Source organism: Rhinopithecus bieti, unplaced genomic scaffold (assembly GCF_001698545.2).
Source record: "Rhinopithecus bieti isolate Rb0 unplaced genomic scaffold, ASM169854v2 scaffold_44748, whole genome shotgun sequence".
NCBI classification, from domain to species: Eukaryota; Metazoa; Chordata; class Mammalia; order Primates; family Cercopithecidae; genus Rhinopithecus; species Rhinopithecus bieti.
Window position 1 is genome coordinate 1,661,279 of NW_016819104.1, and position 18,051 is coordinate 1,679,329.

Sequence of the window (18,051 nt, forward strand, 5' to 3'; positions counted from 1 at the left end):
TGATAAATGATAAGAGCAAAAAAAAGATGAGCATACCTTGTATAATCCCCCTTTTTGTTGTATATATCCTTTTACATATAATATATAATAAATATATATATGTATATAATAGGGTAATTGTGCAATGCAAAGCAAACTCTTCTGTGATAGGGCTTTTTAAACCATAAAGTGCTGTACAAGTCAGTTATTGGCTAGCCAATGACTAAGTTCTAAGGTTCACCTTAGAACTCATCTAGTCCAAACCAAAGATAAGATATAGTAGCATAATCACAGTGAACTAAAACGACTTCTTACCATCAGCTGTAACTTATTGAGCAAGTACTTTGTTTCAGGCATTGTGCTTAGCGCCTTGTCACACCCGGTCCTCACAATAAGCTTGTGAGCTAGCACTCATTAGCACCATTTTATATTCAAGGAACAGAAACCTCGAGAGGTTAAAGAACCTGCTTTCAGTTGCATGGTTGGTCCAGGGAAGAGAACCGGGTCTCTGACTCCAGCTATGCACTGGGTGACCTTAGACAGTCACCTTACCTCTCTGGCTCTGCCACTAAGTAGCTGCTTGATCCTAGGTTAAGTCCATTCTTCTAATCATAAGTGCCTGATTCTGTTACCTGAGATGATCTTCCAGTTCCTCTCAGTTCTGCATCAGTCTTAAGAACAGTTTGCACTGTTTCTAGCTGTAAAGTGAGACAGGAGCCTATTTCTCCAAGTAGTACAGCAGCAGTGTGAAATATGACACAGCATCATTCTGTGTTCCTGCGGAGGACCGTGGCTTCATTCACCCTCCCCTCCCAGACAGACAGCTACTGGGAAGTTACACACAGATGTACAGTTATATTTTTTCTGTCTTCTTTATAACAAGCAAGGCATTGTATATCTGTAAATTTGTATATAAACACATCTATTTGCCTCTGCAGAGCACAAGAAACCGTATTCCTTAATCTCAGAGGTAGCTTGGGTGAATTCATTATCTCGCTTTGGATCTATTTGCTGAGCTAGAAATTTCTGGACTCAGCCTTGGAAATGAATCCTGCAGGAGCTATTTGGCAACCTGAGCTTAGCCAGGAGGTTTTAAATCACACTCTCAGCCAGGAAAACGGGGAAGGCCCAGGAGCCACTAGATATCTGCATCAGAACTTAGCATCCCGGCACCAGTTTTTCAAATCAAATAATTGCGTCTGCTTTGGGGAAAGACTAATTGTGTGTGGACTCAAATGGCCACCCCAGAACAGCTGCTATTTCTGTAAGGTCCTCTGTGGGGGTCAAGCATTTCCTGCCTGTTGCAGCTGCCTCTTTAGGGCTAATGTGTTCCCATGACCCAGGTTAAGGGCCATGACCTACTTGCATGAGCAGCTGTTAATTGTGAAAGTGAAAATTGGTGGAGTTATTCATTCCTGTGTTTGAATCCTGGCTCTATCAGCTGTGACCCTAGGCAATTTATTCAACCTCCTTGTGCCTCAATTTCCTTATTAATGAGACAAATATGAGTGATGTACATTCTACAGGGTGGTTTTTCCTCAGCTTTGTCGAGGTATAGTTTGCAAAAAGAAAAATTCAAGAATTTAAACTGTACAATATGATGCTTTTTCACAAATACATAATTGTGTAACCATGACCACAATGGTCTAGAACATTTCTATCCACTCAAAAAGTTTCTGTGTTCTTCTGCAGTCCTTCCCTCCTACCCTAGCCCCTGGCAATCACTGATCTGCAATCACTCGAGTTTTGCCTTTCCTGAATTTCAATCCGTGGACTTATACAGTATATAGTCTTTTTTTTCTTTGTTTTTTTAAGTTATACAGTAGAATTAACTTTTTTATTTTGGCATAAAATTCTCTGAAGTTTAACAGGTATGTAGATCTGGATGACCATCAGCACAATCAGGAGACAGAACAGTTTCACTTCATAGAGTAGTTGTATGGATTAAGGGGATCAATGTATAAAAAGTGTTCACAATAGTTCCTTGCACAGAATGAGTGCTCAAAAATTGTTATTTTTATTAGCAATGACATGCTTCCTCAAGCTGCATCACCTGTGGTTCACATTTTTTTTTAATAATTTCAACTTTTATTTTAGATTTGGGGTGGGGGTACATGGTCAGGTTTGTTGCTTGGGTATATCTCGTGATGCTGAGGTTTGGGATACGAATGATCCCATCACCCAGGTACTGAGCATAGTACCCACCAGTCAGTTCTTCAACTCTTGCTTCCCTCTCTCCCTACCCCTCCAGTAATCTTCAGTGTCTGTTGGTGCCATTGAGTATCCAACGTTTAGCTCCCACTTATGAGTGAGAACATGCAGTATTTGATTTTCTGTTCCTACATTAATTCACTTAGGGTAATGGCCTCCAGCTGCATCCATGTTACTGCAAAAGACATGATTCTGTTCTTTTTTATGGCTGTGTAATATTCCATGCTGTATCTATACAGGGTCAGCATTTCTGTCCTCCATCTGCATCTAACAAGAATCCAGAGTAGCACCCATGCAGAAAGTGAAATTCTGAAAAATTACATGAGCAGTTGTGAGTTGGTTCCTGACACCCTTATTCTAAGAAGATGAGTCAAGGACCCTTCTGAGTACTGTTTTCTTATCAGTGTCAAGGCTCCCTGCTGTAGGGCTACCAGGAGAAAAAGGCTCCTCCTTCTTTCTCTTCTGCCTTCCGCCATGGGATGACACAGCATTCCTCCCCTCCGGAGGATGCAGCCTCCACCAGAGAACTGAGCCTGCTGGTGTGTTGATCTTGGACTCCCCAGCCTCCAGAACAGTGAAAAATAAATTTCTACTCTTTTTCACTTACCCCATCTCAGATATTCTGATAAATGAACTAAGACACTCACTCAGGCCTGCAGAAGACAGTCAAGCCCCTGCTAACCACACTGAATTGTGGAGAAAACCCATCAGCTTGAGGTCCTGCAAGGAAGCGCCCTCCCATTCCTGGCCTCCAGGTGGTGTCCTTCCCCACCCCCAGCTGGCAGTTTATTCTTGCAAAGACTCGCAAATAGACTATTCCTCATTCCTTGTGAGTTTGAAGCAAAGCCCTGAGCTGTCTAGACAGGATGATCACCTGCCCTGCCTTGCCTGAACAGTCCAGTTTGACACCAGTTAAGTCCTGGTATCACTGTAATACTACAGTACCTCCTTTCACCTTCAAAAGTGCTCCAGTTTGCACAATGAATCATATATGCTCACCCTAGGACTAGGTGACCTTTGGCAAGCCACTTAATCTCTCTAGATCTCTTTCCTTTCATCCAGAAATGAAAGGACTAGAGTAGCTCTTCCAGCACCAAGAGGCCTATGGAAGTAAAATATCCTTGCATAAGTTTGTCATCATGTATAAACCATTCATTAAGGAGTGGTGGTACTATCTTGAGAGTCAGAAACATTGATGTGTAATAAATTATTTGTGTTACATTGGAGCCCCGCCCCCCACTGCCAAAGATTCAGTAGACACTTTGTAACCACCTTCATACCTCCTTTAAGGTAAAATCTTGGGAAATTAAGTCATTTGATGTAACATGAAAATTAAAATTAACATCAAAAATTCTGCTCACTTGGATGTGTGACCTTTTCTTGTTATGATGCTGGAAATATTAAAGCTCCTGCTCCTGCCACTACCATACTAGTAGCTTGCACACACTCACACACACAGAGAGACACGCCGTCACACCTCAGTCATTTTGCACCTCCCAGGTAAAACGCCCCTGTGGTTTATAAGGTATTTTACTAGAAACTCTAGGTTCCCCTTGAACCATTTTGCTTTGTATAATTAATTACAAGTTAAATGATTTCTCTGCATTGAGCACCCCTAGGAAGCAACCCCAGGAATTATCAGCATCATCCACTTAGGCTTTGTTTCAATTCTGGTCTTTAGAGAGCCGAAACAGCAAGAAGATTCTGTCACCTCCAACTCCTCCATGAATCCTACTGGTGTCAGCATTTAGCCTCCTTTGCCATCAGACAAAAGGGAGAGTGTTTCTGCTCCAAAAAGCAGTTGCAGGCTTTGCTTTTAAAACCTCAGGGGCATCCAAACACTCAATCCTACAAAGCTCTAGTGCCGCTTCTGGAGTATTCGTTTAGCTTGATTTACATTATTTTAATTTTCTTAAGGGTGCCTTTACTAGCTGGAGGGTGATATTTCCCCCTTAATTAAAGAACAAGTTGATTCCAAAGCACTCAAACCAAAACAAGCCCCATTCAAACCCTGTCTCGCTTGTCACTTTCTCCTGCTGTTCCCTGTCTTCTGAGTGCTTTTCAGCTTCCCAGCCTCCCTGCCTTCTCAAACTGGGAACGAGACAGAACAACAGCGAGAGGCAAAGCGCGGCTTTCAATGGAACCAGCCAGCCCTTCGTTTCAATTCATTTAATTTCCTGGAGCAGATGGCAATTTGGGGAGGACCAGGTAGTGTTATCTCTATCTCATAGATAGAAAAACTATATCAAGTTAGTAAAATTCAACAAAAATTCATATCACTAAGCCAGGAACTGTGCTAGCTCAGGACTGCCCCCGAGAACAAATCCTGCCACTGTCCTCTGGGGGCTCTAGTTCCTGACGGCATCTTAGGTAAAGTGCTTTGGGGTGCGAGTAACAGAAACGCACTCAAATGGGGTTAAGTTAAAAGGGAGATTTCCTAGAAGACCTTCGGATATGTCATAGAACTCAAGGGTAACTGGGCAAATGAAGGAATTGGAAGCCAAAACTGAAACAAGGTCATGAGCCGGGGACTCACTCCTCCTCCACTGCTCATCTCTGCATGATGGCCTTATTCTCAGTTCTCCCCAGGAGCTGTCTTTTATTATTATTATTATTCTCTGTGTATATAGAGGGTAGAAATGGTCCCACTTCAGCTCCCAAGTTTATGTTCCTTTGGCGCAAGACCTTCTTGTACTGACTAGCTGGCTTACTCTTTCTCCCAATTCCAAATTCTCCAAAGAATAAATTTGATTTTCCCAGACAGTATCTGATGTCCTCTCTGACCCAATCAGCTATCCATCTGGGATGAGGTCATGCAGATAAATAGGTCTTGGTTACCTGCCTATATGGTGGGGAGAACAGTTATCTGGAGAAGGCAGACACTGTCAGTTATGCAGACACCCTAAAAGATGTCTGCCACGGTGGGGAAGATAGACATTTCTATTCAGATCAGCCTGACAAAATTCACAAGCTCAAGTGCTGTTGACACATCCGACTCAAATCAGGGGGATGGAGAAGGCTTTCTGACATAAGCAGGATCTTGAAAGAGAACCATGAACATAGCTGAAATGGTATAAAAGCATCCCAGACAAACAGGAGTATCACCCATTAATAGAAAGAATAACTATAAGCAATCCATAATGTACACTCAAAGAATTTAGCATCTTGTAATTGAGTGTCACAACAATCTCACTCATCACAGGGACATCAGTGGCACATCACAGCCATGTGACTCATCTTCCTGGCTGCTAACATTGTTCTCCCTCTCCTTCCTTTCTGCCAGTCAATGCAAAAATCACAGGGTGGGCTCAGATGAGTTGCTCAGGCTTTACCATTAGCTTCAAGCAAACACATTTGAATGACAGCTCTGCCACCTACTATGTGCCGTCTAATAAATTATCTAGGCTCTTCCCAAGTGAGAAGAATGGTAACAATAATAATAATAAATAATAATAACAATAACATCAACTTCAAAGGGCTGCTGTTGGGATAAAATGAGTTAGTATGAGATAAAGAACCTAAGCACTGGATCTGGCACAGAGTGCTAGCACTTTGGGAGGCTGAGGCAGATAAATCACTTGAGGCCAGGAGTTCGAGACCAGCCTGGTCAACGTGGTGAAGCCCTATCTCTACTGAAAACCCAGCCGGGTGTGGTGGTGGATGTCTGTAATCCCAGCTACTCAGGAGGCTGAGGCACAAGAATCGCTTGAACCCGGGAGGCGGAGGTTGTAATGAGCCAAGATCTTGCCACCACACTCCAGCCTGGGCGACAGTGTGAGACCCTGTCTCAAAAAAAAAAAAAAATTTCCAGCCCCTTCCCTCTCTGTCTTTTCCAGTACTAGGCTGATGAGATGTCATAGACTTTAAAAATGCAGACTTTAGGTATGTGGTCTAACATAGGGACAGAATAGTTAAAACAAGGACTACCCCCACCACCAAAGAAGGAAGTTTTCTAACATAATGGTCCTTCAGATATGTCGTCATCTCTTGTCTCCCTGTCAGTTTCTAGAACTCAGAGCAAAAAGAATCATTTATACTTTTCCAGATTACTCATTGACCAGGATCCATTTCCCTTTTTTTCTTGAGACGGAGTCTTGCCCTGTCACCAGGCTGGAGTGCAGTGGCGCAATCTCTGCTCACTACAGTCTCTGCCTCTCGGGTTCAAGTGATGCCCCTGCCTCAACCTCCAGAGTAGCTGAGACTAGGCACGTGCCACCATGCCCAGCTAATTTTTGTATTTTTAGTAGAGATGGGGTTTCACCATGTTGGCCACGATGGTCTCCATCTCTTGACCTCATCATCTACCCGCCTTGGACTCCCAAAGTGCTGGGATTACAGGCGTGAGCCACTGTGCCCAACCCCATTTCCCTTTGTTGATGTGGAGCCTGTTAGGTGTGCACCATCCTGTGCAGCCAATCTTTCTAGCTCCCTGTTGTCCACGCCCAGTCATGGACCATCTTATCTGGGCAGAGAAGATTGGTCTATAACAGCTGTATTTAGTATTGGTCCCTTCCAAGGTACTAAAACAACCCAAGCACTTTTTTTTTTTAATCCCTGTGTTGATTTATCTTTTTAAGAGTCCCAGATGTAGGACACTTTCCAAAAACCTTTTGAATATTTAAGTCCAAGATATCCCCACTGGGATAGTTTTCCCATTATTAATGTTTTGAAAAATGTCAACAGGTTAGAAACACACAGCTTTCTTGGGCAGAGGTTAAGCTTGATCAACATAACAGGTTATATTATTTAATTTTTGTGCTTGTTGTAATTAAAAGTTTAGTTACAGTGGACCTTTAATATGGAAGATGCTTTTTTTTCATACTGGCATACATTTGATTTCTTTTCTAAAGGAAAAAGAATGTTTGCTTGAGTTCGGAGCTGGGTCAGGGTTAAATTTACAAAACCACTACTTTCTTAGCTGCATGCAGTATGACTTGCTTTATTGCAAATACACGTTAATTCCTTTAACTTCCCTTAAATCCCTGTTGATTTTCTGACCAGATATATAAAACATTTCTGTGAGGAAATAATACCCAAAAAGTGCAGAAAAGGAACCCAACTCAGGAAAATAGATTCCTACATTACAGTCTGACCAGTGTCCCTGATGCCTTCCTCATCAAGGAAACAGAAGAATGACTAATCCAAAATAATGAATAATCCAAAACTCTGTATAATGAATAATATTTATTCCTCACAGATACTTGAGTTCCTACTGTGTGAATTATTTTGCCAATTTCTAGGTTCAGTGAGGAGTAATTCATAATTCTTGCCCTCGGGGAACTTCCATTCTAGTAAGGAGATATTTATAGTCTCTCTTTGCTCATGTTGTGCTAGGAGAAGGCACTGTCTGCAATAGGGGTCCTCCACACTAAGCCACTGCCAGGGGATTATGGCATATCCAGATTGCTTGGACTTGACTCTTGGCTCTGCTCCTGGTACTAGCCTTAGGAAAGTTATTTACCACTCCCTGCCTCAGTTTACTCATCTGTAAAATGAGAATTATAGTGGTACTAACTTACACCTCACTGATTTATTGTCTGTGCTGATTCATTGGCCATTTAGGAGAGTTTCCTATTCAAGACTTATTTCCCTTTATCTGACCATGTGGATTGACTTGCCTTTTATTTTCTCTGAAAAGAAATGCGACCTCAATATCCATATCCACATCATTAGAGAACACAGAGATTTATGAGGTTTAGTAGAAACTATATGATATCATACAACTCATGTCAGCTGGTATAAGGCATGATGCATGTGCCTCTTTAGTCACCAGCAAATGAAGAGGGAGCAGCAGAATTTGCTAATACCTGAAATTTAGGCAGTGTCTAAAGCATGGAGCAAAGCAATTGATTGTTTGTCAACTTGGCAGTGATAACTGTCAGAAAAAAAAAAAAAAAAAAAAACCTTAAGGAGATGGATGCTAAAGAGTCACAGTTGCCTGCTGGCTTTTCAAGCAGGGCCAGTAAGCTTAAGAAAGTTTCCAAGCCCGTATGAAAAGTCCATATACAATGGGCTTCCCTCTAACCCCCGTGCCAGTACTTCTAGGGGCTGGGGCACCTACTCACTCACTGTGTGTTTGTGTGTGTGCATGTGTGTGTGTGTGTGTGTGTGTGTGTGTGTGTGTGGTGATACAGAAAAAAAAAAAAAGATTAAGCATCTGAAAAGATGACATTGAATAAAACCTTAGAGAAGTGAGGGAGATGACCATGAGGGTAAATAGGAGAACAGTTTCTCCATAAGGAGCTGCCAGCGCCAAGGCCTAAGTATGGAGTGTGCTTGGTATGTTTGAGGAATAGCAAGGTGGTCAGTGGAGCCAGAGGTGGAATGGGGGACAGACTGTGCAGATTGTGTGGGCCAGTGTTGGGACTGTGGCTTTCCCTCTGGTGGAATGGGAGTCACTGGAGGGTTTTGAACAGGGGAGAGGCATAGCCTGATCATGCCAAGTTTGCTCCTGCACTGGAAGCTGTTCCTTCTCTCTAGCATGCTCCTCCCCCTGGTCTTTTCATGGCCAACTCCTTATTATTTGGGACAGCTGAAACTGTCCCTAACCACCCAGTCACTCACAATCACATCACTTCGTTTTGATTCTCTGCTCAAAACTGATCATTCATTGATAATTTTTTGTGCTTATTTACTTCATTATTCTCTATCTCCTTTCACTAAAGAGCAAGCTCTGCTAATTCCCCTCCTCTTTAGTGTGGTAGGCAGGACTTCATAACTTGCTTCCAAAGAAAAGCAAATGGAAAGTGAAAATAATATCTTCACAGAGAAGGAACCTGGCAGACACTACCTAGGGCAAGTGATCAAAGCTAACTGCACCAGGGGCATCATGTGGATATTGGGTACCTCTGATGCAATGAGAAGGGCACTTTCCCTCTGTGATATGTATCCAAAAATCCATAAGCCCAGAATAATTGTAAGAGAGCATCAGACAAACATGAACTGAGGGACATTCTACAAAATATCTGATAAGTACCCATCAAAAGTGTGAAGATCATGAAAAGCAAGGAAAGACTGAGGATCTATCACAGATTGGAGGAGACTGAATAGAGATGACAGCTAATTGTATGTGAGATCCTGGATTGGATCCTGCAACAGAAAAGGGACAGTAGCAGAAAAAGTAGTAGAATCTGAATATAGTCTCTAATTTGATTCAGAGTGTTGTGCCAATGTTAACTTCTTTGTTTCAATAATAAAAAAATTAAGGGAAGATGGATGAAAGTTATATGCAAACTTATTGTACTATCTTAACTCTTCTACAAATCAAACTTATTTCAAAATAAAAAGTATTTAAAGGCCCGGCACCATGGCTCACACCTATTATCCCAGAAATTTTGAAAACTAAGGCAGGGATCACTTGACCCCAGGAGTTCAAGACCAGCCTGGGTAACATAGCAAGATCTTGTCTCTACCAAACAACAACAACAAAAAATTAGCTGGGTGTGGTGACATGCACCTGTAGTCTCAGCTACTCAAGGGACTGAGGTGGGAAGATTGCTTGAGCCCAAGTGTTCAAGGCTGCAGTGAACTATGATCATGCCACTGCACTCCAGCCTAGGAGAGAGTGAGACCCTGTCATTAAAAAAAAAAAAATTAAGTCTTTTTTTTTTTTTTTAAAGTCTACGAAAGTCTTTTATTTTTAAAAAAGAAAGTTCTGCAATAACAGGGGCATTGTCTGTCTTTTTTCACTGCTGTGTTCCTAATGTTTAGAATGGTAATAGGCACTCAATAAATATTTGATAAATAAATAGGATGGACATGAAATAAAATCAGAGATGGCATCTTTGAAAAAATAAATGAAGCATTTAAAGTGCTTTATCAAGCTCAAAGTACTTTGCAAGTCACTATTTACAAATAAAAGGAAATATCATTTATTATCCTATTTTGATTTTTAGAATAGGAGGACTGCCCACTTCCTGAGGCATAGTTGTAAAAAGTGACAGCTTAGCCAGGACCCATGTGAACCACTGTATGTGATCAAGGCATTTCTGGGCATCACTGACATGCAGCCGTCTCTGTTCATAAAGATCTTCTTAATCAAAGGCTCTGAAAAAAAAAAACTTCATCTTAAAGTAAAAAAAAAAAAAAAATCATCTTGGTGACATCTCATTAATCTGGGTTCATTAAAAATGTGTGGGATGGGAGGCCGAGACGGGTGGATCACGAGGTCAGGAGATCGAGACCATCCTGGCCTACACGGTGAAACCCCGTCTCTACTAAAAAATACAAAAAACCAGCCGGGCGAGATGGCGGGCGCCTGTAGTCCCAGCTACTCGGGAGGCTGAGGCAGGAGAATGGCGTCAACCCGGGAGGCGGAGCTTGCAGTGAGCCGAGATTGCGCCACTGCACTCCAGCCTGGGCGACAGAGCGAGACTCCGTCTCAAAAAAAAAAAAACAAAATGTGTGGGATACCCCTCCTACTCCACAGGTGATTATTACTCTGAAAACACTCATCAGAGATGGGGGGAAGACCCTCCTGAAGAATTAAAAATGAAAGCAGGAAATTACATCCTCTCCACTCCCTTCCTCCCCACCCCCCACAAATGCCAACTGCTCTGTGAAAGGTGTCCTCAGAAGGCTCTGGTAGGAGATAGTCCATTGTTGAGGTGTTTCCACTTTTGGAAATACAAACTCGCCTCCCCCAAGATAGTGTGGAGGCAACAGGGAGAGAGATGAAAGAGGTTTAGCAAATAGCTGAAGAGTGGGTGGCACTGAGACAAGGCTGCAATTGACATGCATCACACACCCATGATATCCATCTATCCACCTACCCACAACAAACAGGGAAGCAGCTGATGAAACCAGCAGCCACTACCTGAGAATCAGAAGACCTAAGTTCTGATCCTACCTGTGCCACCAAATGATTTCATTAAAGTTCATTTCCCCTTTCTGAGCCTCTTATTTGTCAAATGAGGGCAGTTCTCTGAAAATCTCTGAAGTCTTTTTCTGGCTCATTCTAGATACATGTTAAATATTTTTAAGTACTCCGTTCTATGCTTGTCATAGTAGGGAAACAGAATATATATAGAATATGCTCTGTGCTTTCCAAGGGCTACTGGTATAGTTAGGGGGAAAAAATAGATATCCATTGGAGAGTTAAGTAACAACACAAGGCCTAGTTGATTAAGTGTAGACAGATAATGCTACCGATTTTTTTTATACATTAACAAAAATTTCAACTGGCAAATTTAAAATGTATTTATTTTTGGTGTATAACATGTTTTGAAATATGTGTATTTTGTGGATGGGTTAAATCAGGCTAATTAACACATACATCATCTTGCATACTTATCGTTTTCTTGTGGTAAGAATACTTAGAAATCTAATCTCTCAGCAATTTTGAAGTATACAATGCAGTATGTTGTTAACTACAGTCACTGTGTTGTACAATAGATCTCTTGAACTTATTCCTCCTGAATTTCAAAGGATTCAAAAATTTTGAATCCTTTGACCAACATCAGGATCATTTTAAAAGGAGAGCAAGGTGTTACCTGAAGTAGTGTAGATCCGCCTCTCAGAGAAAGTGGGACTTGTGCTGGACTTAAAGGAGGCATCACATTTACATAAACAAAGAATGAGTATTTCCCAGTTTCTTCTCTGAAAACCACATGTTTCTCCAGGCCTTTGCATAGGCATTCGTCTGCCCTGAACACTCCATCCTGCTGCCCTGTTTGCCTATCAAATCCTACTTCTCTTTCAAGATTCAGTTTAAATGTGCACCTGAGCTATGAAGGCTTCTACCCCACCAGTATCACCACTTTCACTCCCCGACAGGGTGAATGACTCTTTGGGGCTCTCGCAGAATGTATAAATGTGTTCTCATTACACTTCACATTTTTTTGTACCTAGAGGGTCTTCCCACCCCCAAGATGGTTCAGGGTTCCTATCCTGCTTAGAACACAATGTCCAGCATAGAGTTGGCACTCTGTAAATAATGAATGCACAAGTGCACACATATATGAATAAAGAACAAGCCCAGAGCCCATTACAGCTGGCTGTGAGTGTCTGCCTTCACTCAAGCCTGAGAAACAGGCATGCGGGATAGGTGCAGAGAAAGGGCAGAGAAATCTCAAGAGAAAAAAGGGTCTCTCTCAGTGAGCTGACGCACCGCCCTGGATGCTGGAGAAGAAGAGTGAAACCAAAAATCATTCTTTATCAATCAGCCAGCAAGTGGCCACTGCGTACCTCCCTTTGCCCACTCCCACTTCCTAGGGACGTGTGGAGACCTCCAGGAGGGCTGCACTGCTGGTCCTGCCACAGAGAGGGTTACTGGGAAAGCTTTCCTTGCCTTGTTGATATGCTGGGCAGTGGTGCACACTTCCCTCCCTGAAAAGTGTGGCTCACGCTCATGAAACCTTGACATTTAGTGAAACTATAAAAGAGGAAGATGTGCATTCTATTAAAGTTCAAGCCTACAGCAATGAGAAAACCAAGAAACCAAGCCAACTTACTGGTCCTTTCTCTTATGGGTTATTCAAAAGCTATTTTCAAAGGAGCGCCGGCCCACTCATTAATCTTTGGCTGTCCAGGTGCAAATAGGAGCACACCAGCTGGTCACAGCAACGTGTGTCCTGTCCTATGCAGAAGCCACTGAGATCTCTGCATGGAGCAGGGTCTTTGGAATCAGACTCCAGTCCTGCCATTTACTGATTATGTGACCTTAGACTTCTCCTTTCTGAATCTCAGGCTGACCATTTGTGAAATGGGATATAATTCCTTTTTTGCTGGCTCATTATGAGGAATGCATATGGTGACTATTGAGGACCATAAAACCCTCCCACCAGAGCTGGCTCCTAGTAGGCACTCAACAGTGAAAACTGTTATCGCTAGATTAGCTATTACTGTGCTCTTTATCTTCAAGTATTTACTGAGCGGCCAGTAGACTCACACCAATGTGCTGCGCCCTGGGTAAGCACAAGGATATTTAAGAGGGGAATTTCATGGAAGGAATGGAATTTTCCCTGGGTCTTCAGGGATAGGCATGGTTTAGTTTCATTCTCAAGTCAGGAAGGGAAATATTCTCTTTTACATTATATTTTCAATTGCAAACCTTCATCTCTTTAGAGAGCAGGTAATTATTTTTCCACATTGCACAGATATCATAATGATATTCTGAGAAAATTTTAAAAAAGGAAAAAATTTACCCACAGTTCTCCACCCCAACAAATCAAAACTGCTTTTGATTTCCAAAGTTCAGAGTGAGGGCAGTTATATTAGGTAAAGACAGAGTGAGGAATGACGTTTCATTCAGAAGTGGTCGGGCCTCTTTTACCTCATCCAAAGCATGGAAATTCTAGCCCATCTTATACTTTTGTTGGCAACTGCTGGTGTTTATAGTGAGCCCATTCTGAACATGCAGGTTATTTAAAAGTGCATATCCCAGCTAGACCCTCCAAATCACATATATGGAAAAGTTTCCTTAAGTAGAAAATAAGCAGGCAGAACCAAATAGCCTCAATACATCTCCCAACCAAGGAAAGTCACTTATTTTGGCAATATTCTTTCATATTCCATCTATTACAGAATTCATGAGAATGGGTGTGTCTGCCACTCTGCAAGGACAGTAATATAAACTGCACTTGCTGGAAGTTCTTTCTTTCATTTAAAATAACTGTTTACAGAATCTCACACTTTCTAATTCTATCCAAAACCTCATTCCTCTCCAGCCCCCTCAAAATTCCAAACTCCCAGCCCCCCTCATTGTCCTGATTACTATTTGTCAGGCCTGTTCATCTGCCCTGCAGCACTGTTGGGAGCCAGGACTCAGGGCAAGGCATGTCAGAGCCCTTGGTTTCTCTCGCAGGTACCCAGGGCAATGCCAGGCGCCCCATGGGCACCCAGTAAACATGGGCGGGCTGGCTGCAGTGGTGCCCCAGCTAATGAGTGCCAGGCTTTTAATCTGTACTCAGAAATGTGAGGACAGATGGAAAAGAGGGCAGAGGGGAAAATCAGTTTCACACTGAAGCCCAGAAAGCATTGCACCAGCACATGCGTCAGACATGAAGGATTCTGATTTCAGCAAAGATAAAAGGGTCAGCAAGCACCCTCTCTGAATGACAAGTAGGCTAAAAAAGATTTCAGTCTAATTCTGCTTTTTCCACATCAAAGGAAAGATGAACTGAGTTTCAAAAAGCTTCCCCAGAGACCATATGTATGTAATTCCTTGATATTATAGGATGTTATTTCCCTAAAGCGTGTGTCTTTCCCATAGATGATATCTGCAGGAGCACTCAGTAGATGCCCTGTCTTGTCCTGCGTGGTACCCATCACCACATCCCAGGCACCAATCCTGGGCACCAGTAGCACTTACCGGGTGTTCACATCTTAGGTTCTGAACCACGTTCCTCATACTGAATCCGTCCTTTTCTTGAACCTTTTGGCTTCAACTTCATGATTCATTCTCCAGTTTCATCCCTAGCCTCACCTTTTGAACTTGACATTCAGCACTAATTTTTAGCTGTAACCTTGATCCTCCCTGTCACAGTTCAAGTTCTCCCACCAACTACATGTGCTAGGCTAGCTTGAGTAAGTACATGCCCAGGTTTGACTCATCCCTCACATTCTCCTTCCCTTAGGGTCTTATTGGGCAACTGTCCCATTTGGTCCAGTCCCACATGTAGGAACCAGGCAGCATCTTGAAGGGCTCATTAATAGGGCTGAGTGTTATTAGTCTAATTACACTTTTCCAATCTTTGTCTCAACAGGAGGGAAACTAACTTGAGGAGGAGTCTATGTTTTACAGGCAGTGGTATTGGCAGGGAGGGGGAAAGTAAACCCTAGATTTACTATAAAGAAAATCTGCACTGGGGGTCTAAATGATATAACCAAATGAGAAAGTACCAAACTAAGAAGACAAATGGGTTTTGAACCCAGCTCTACCAGTGACCTTGTGGCTTTGGGCAAATCACTTCCTGATCCAGGCTTCATTTTCCATTCACAAAAAGAAGGGATTTTGCCACATGATTTCCAAGATGCCCTCTGGGTTTCATATACTTTGATTCTTTTATTGTAAGTCTGAGATTCCATGCTCTCATTTGGAAAACAGTGATAATATGTCTAGTTTAAACGTCCTCCCAAGGCTAGTATGAGTATCAAGTAAGAAACTGTATGAAAGTCCATGGCACACTGTTAATTTTGGTAAAGGAGCAGGGGATTGGGGACCCTGAGGCCATTGCACAACCTACTGTTTAGTGGAGTTACTTACATGAGCTATGACTGCAAAAATGCATCCCTCTTTCTCATTTCTTCAATTAAAGAAAACTTAGAAAACACACAAAATGGAACCAGATTACAGGATACCCAAATCAGTCCTGTTGAAAAGATGCTTCTTAGGGGTAAAATGTCACACACACCAACAAATTTGCAATGGACCTTAATGTTGGAGCAAGGAGTTGGGCCACTGGAATTAGGCCAGATCATTGAAGTGGCTAGGGAGGCATGAGGGAGGATAAGCATTCATACAGTGCTATTGCCTTCTAGTCACTCTGGGTGCATTAGACAATTCAGCTGTCTCTGAAATAATGCTGTAAAAGCATAATTCATTATTATTATATGTTTTTTAACACCAACAAATTCTCCAGTTCTCCAAACACCAGCTGACTGTTCTACAATTTAATTCAATTCTAAGACTTATCTACCTAAAGTTAACATCAGATCCCAAGAGTTAAAGTGTTTCATTTCATCAGACTCCTCCTAATTCAGAGGCCAATCATAAGTCTAGGCCTCAAACTGACTAAGCAACTGTAAATCCTACAACCCCTCTTCATGTTTGATAATTTGCTAGAATGACTCACAGAACTCAAGGAAACATAATAACTCTGGTTTACTATAAAGGATACAACTCAGGAACAGCCACATGGGATAGGTACACAGTGTAAGGTTGCCACAGGACTAGGGCAGGGACGAGGAATATGCAGACTATGCATGAAGCTTCTAGGCCTTTTTTGGGTGCACCACCGTCCCAGGACCTCAATACATTCACCAGCTGGGAAGCTTATCAAATCTTTTGAGGACTTTTTTTTTTAAGTGTGACCCCTCACCTGATGGATAGGATTTTTTTTTTAATTCATACATCTTAAAGTTTATTTTTAACTGGCCAGACGCGGTGGCTCATGCCTGTAATCCCAATACTTTGGGAGGCCAAAGTGGGCAGATCACTTGAGCTCAGGAGTTTGAGACCAGCCTGGCCAGCAAGTGAAGCCCATCTCTACTAAAAATAGAAAAATTAGCTGGGTGTGGTGGCAGGCGCCTGTGTAATCCCAGTTACTTGGGAGGCTGAGGCAGGAGAATCACCTGAACCTAGGAAGTAGAGGTTGCAGTGAGCTGAGATCACGTCACTGCACTCCAGCCTGAGTGACAGAACAAGACTCTGTCTCAGAAATAAATAAAGTTTGTTTTTTTTTGAGACGAGGTCTCACTCTGACCCCTAGGCTGCAGTGCAATGGCATGATCTCAGTTCACCGCAACCTCCGCCTCCCAGGTTCCAGTGATTCTCCGGCCTCAGCCTCCCCAGGAGCTGGGATCACAGGCTCATGGCACCATGCCCAGCTAACTTTTTTTGTATTTTTAGTAGAGACAGGGTTTCGCCATGTTGACCAGGCTGGTCTCAAACTCCTGATCTCAGTTGATCTGTCCACCTTGGCCTCCCAAAGTGCTGGGATTACAGGCGTGAGCCACCACGCCTGGCCTAATAAAGTTTATTTTTAACTGACAAATAATAATTTTGTATATATATGAGATACAATGTGATGTTTTGATCTAGGTATACATTGTAGAAAGAGCAAATCAAGCTAATTAACATATCCATCACCTCACATCATTTTTTTTGTGGTGAGAATGTTAATCTATTAGCAATTTTGAAATATACATTATTGTTAACTTTGATCACCATAGAGCAGAGCGTAATAGATCACTAAAACTTATTCCTCCAGTCTACCTGAGATTTTCTACCCTTTCTCCTTCCCTCTCTCCACCAACCTCTGGTAACTACCTTTCTACTCTGTTTCTGTGACATTGACTTTTTTAGATTGTACATATAGGTGAGATCAGTTGGTAGTCGTCATTCTGTGCCTGGCTTATTTCAGTTAGCATAATGTCCTCCAGTTCCATCCATGTTGTTGCAAGTCATACAATTTCCTTCCTTTTTAAGGCTGTATAGTATTTCATTGTGTATATATACCATATTTTCTTTATCCATTGATGGACACTTGTTGTTCAAGACTTTTTATAGAGCTTGTATCTCCAGCTTTCAGATTGATGGATGGGACTGAACTTTCAACCCTCTAATGAGTTGGTTCTGGTGACTAGCCTCTTCCTGAGGCTATCTAGGGTCCCCACCTTAAGTCACCTCATTAGCATAAACTCAGATATGATTAAAAGGGCTCATTATGAATAACAAAATATACTCTTATAATTCAGGCATGTCCACTGCTTCCAGTGTACAATACTGTGCTATAAAAGGAAGTGCAGAAGACTTCCTCGCTGTACTAGGTTTCCAAAGATGGCAGGAACATATTGCATAGATTACTCAAGCAATAGAATAATTCATTGTAGATGTCCCGTCTTACTTAAGATTCCTCCTATCTACATATTCCAAGCCAGAAATTCCAAGTGTTTTGGAAATTCTGTGGCAGGAACCACAGACAAAAACCAAATAATATTTCTTATTATACCACAATTATTATTACTCTTATTATTATTATTATCATCCTTTCAGTGCTGGAAAACCAGGGTTCAGAGTTTTTATGCCTATTATGTTCTAGAGTTGAGAACCAAACTCCAGCCTATCTGGATCAAAGCCCACTTCATTGCCTTCTTAAAAGGCTGCAAAAGTTTTTTTTTTTTTTTTTTTTTGGGAAATCC

At 42.1% G+C, this 18,051-nt stretch overlaps 1 protein-coding gene across 1 annotated transcript in view; it reads left to right on the top strand.

Moving 5' to 3' along the window:
* Positions 1-18,051, top strand: part of CA10 (carbonic anhydrase 10 (inactive)) — a 552,992-nt gene that overhangs the window by 450,132 nt on the left and 84,809 nt on the right. The gene's annotated exons all lie outside the window — the stretch shown is intronic.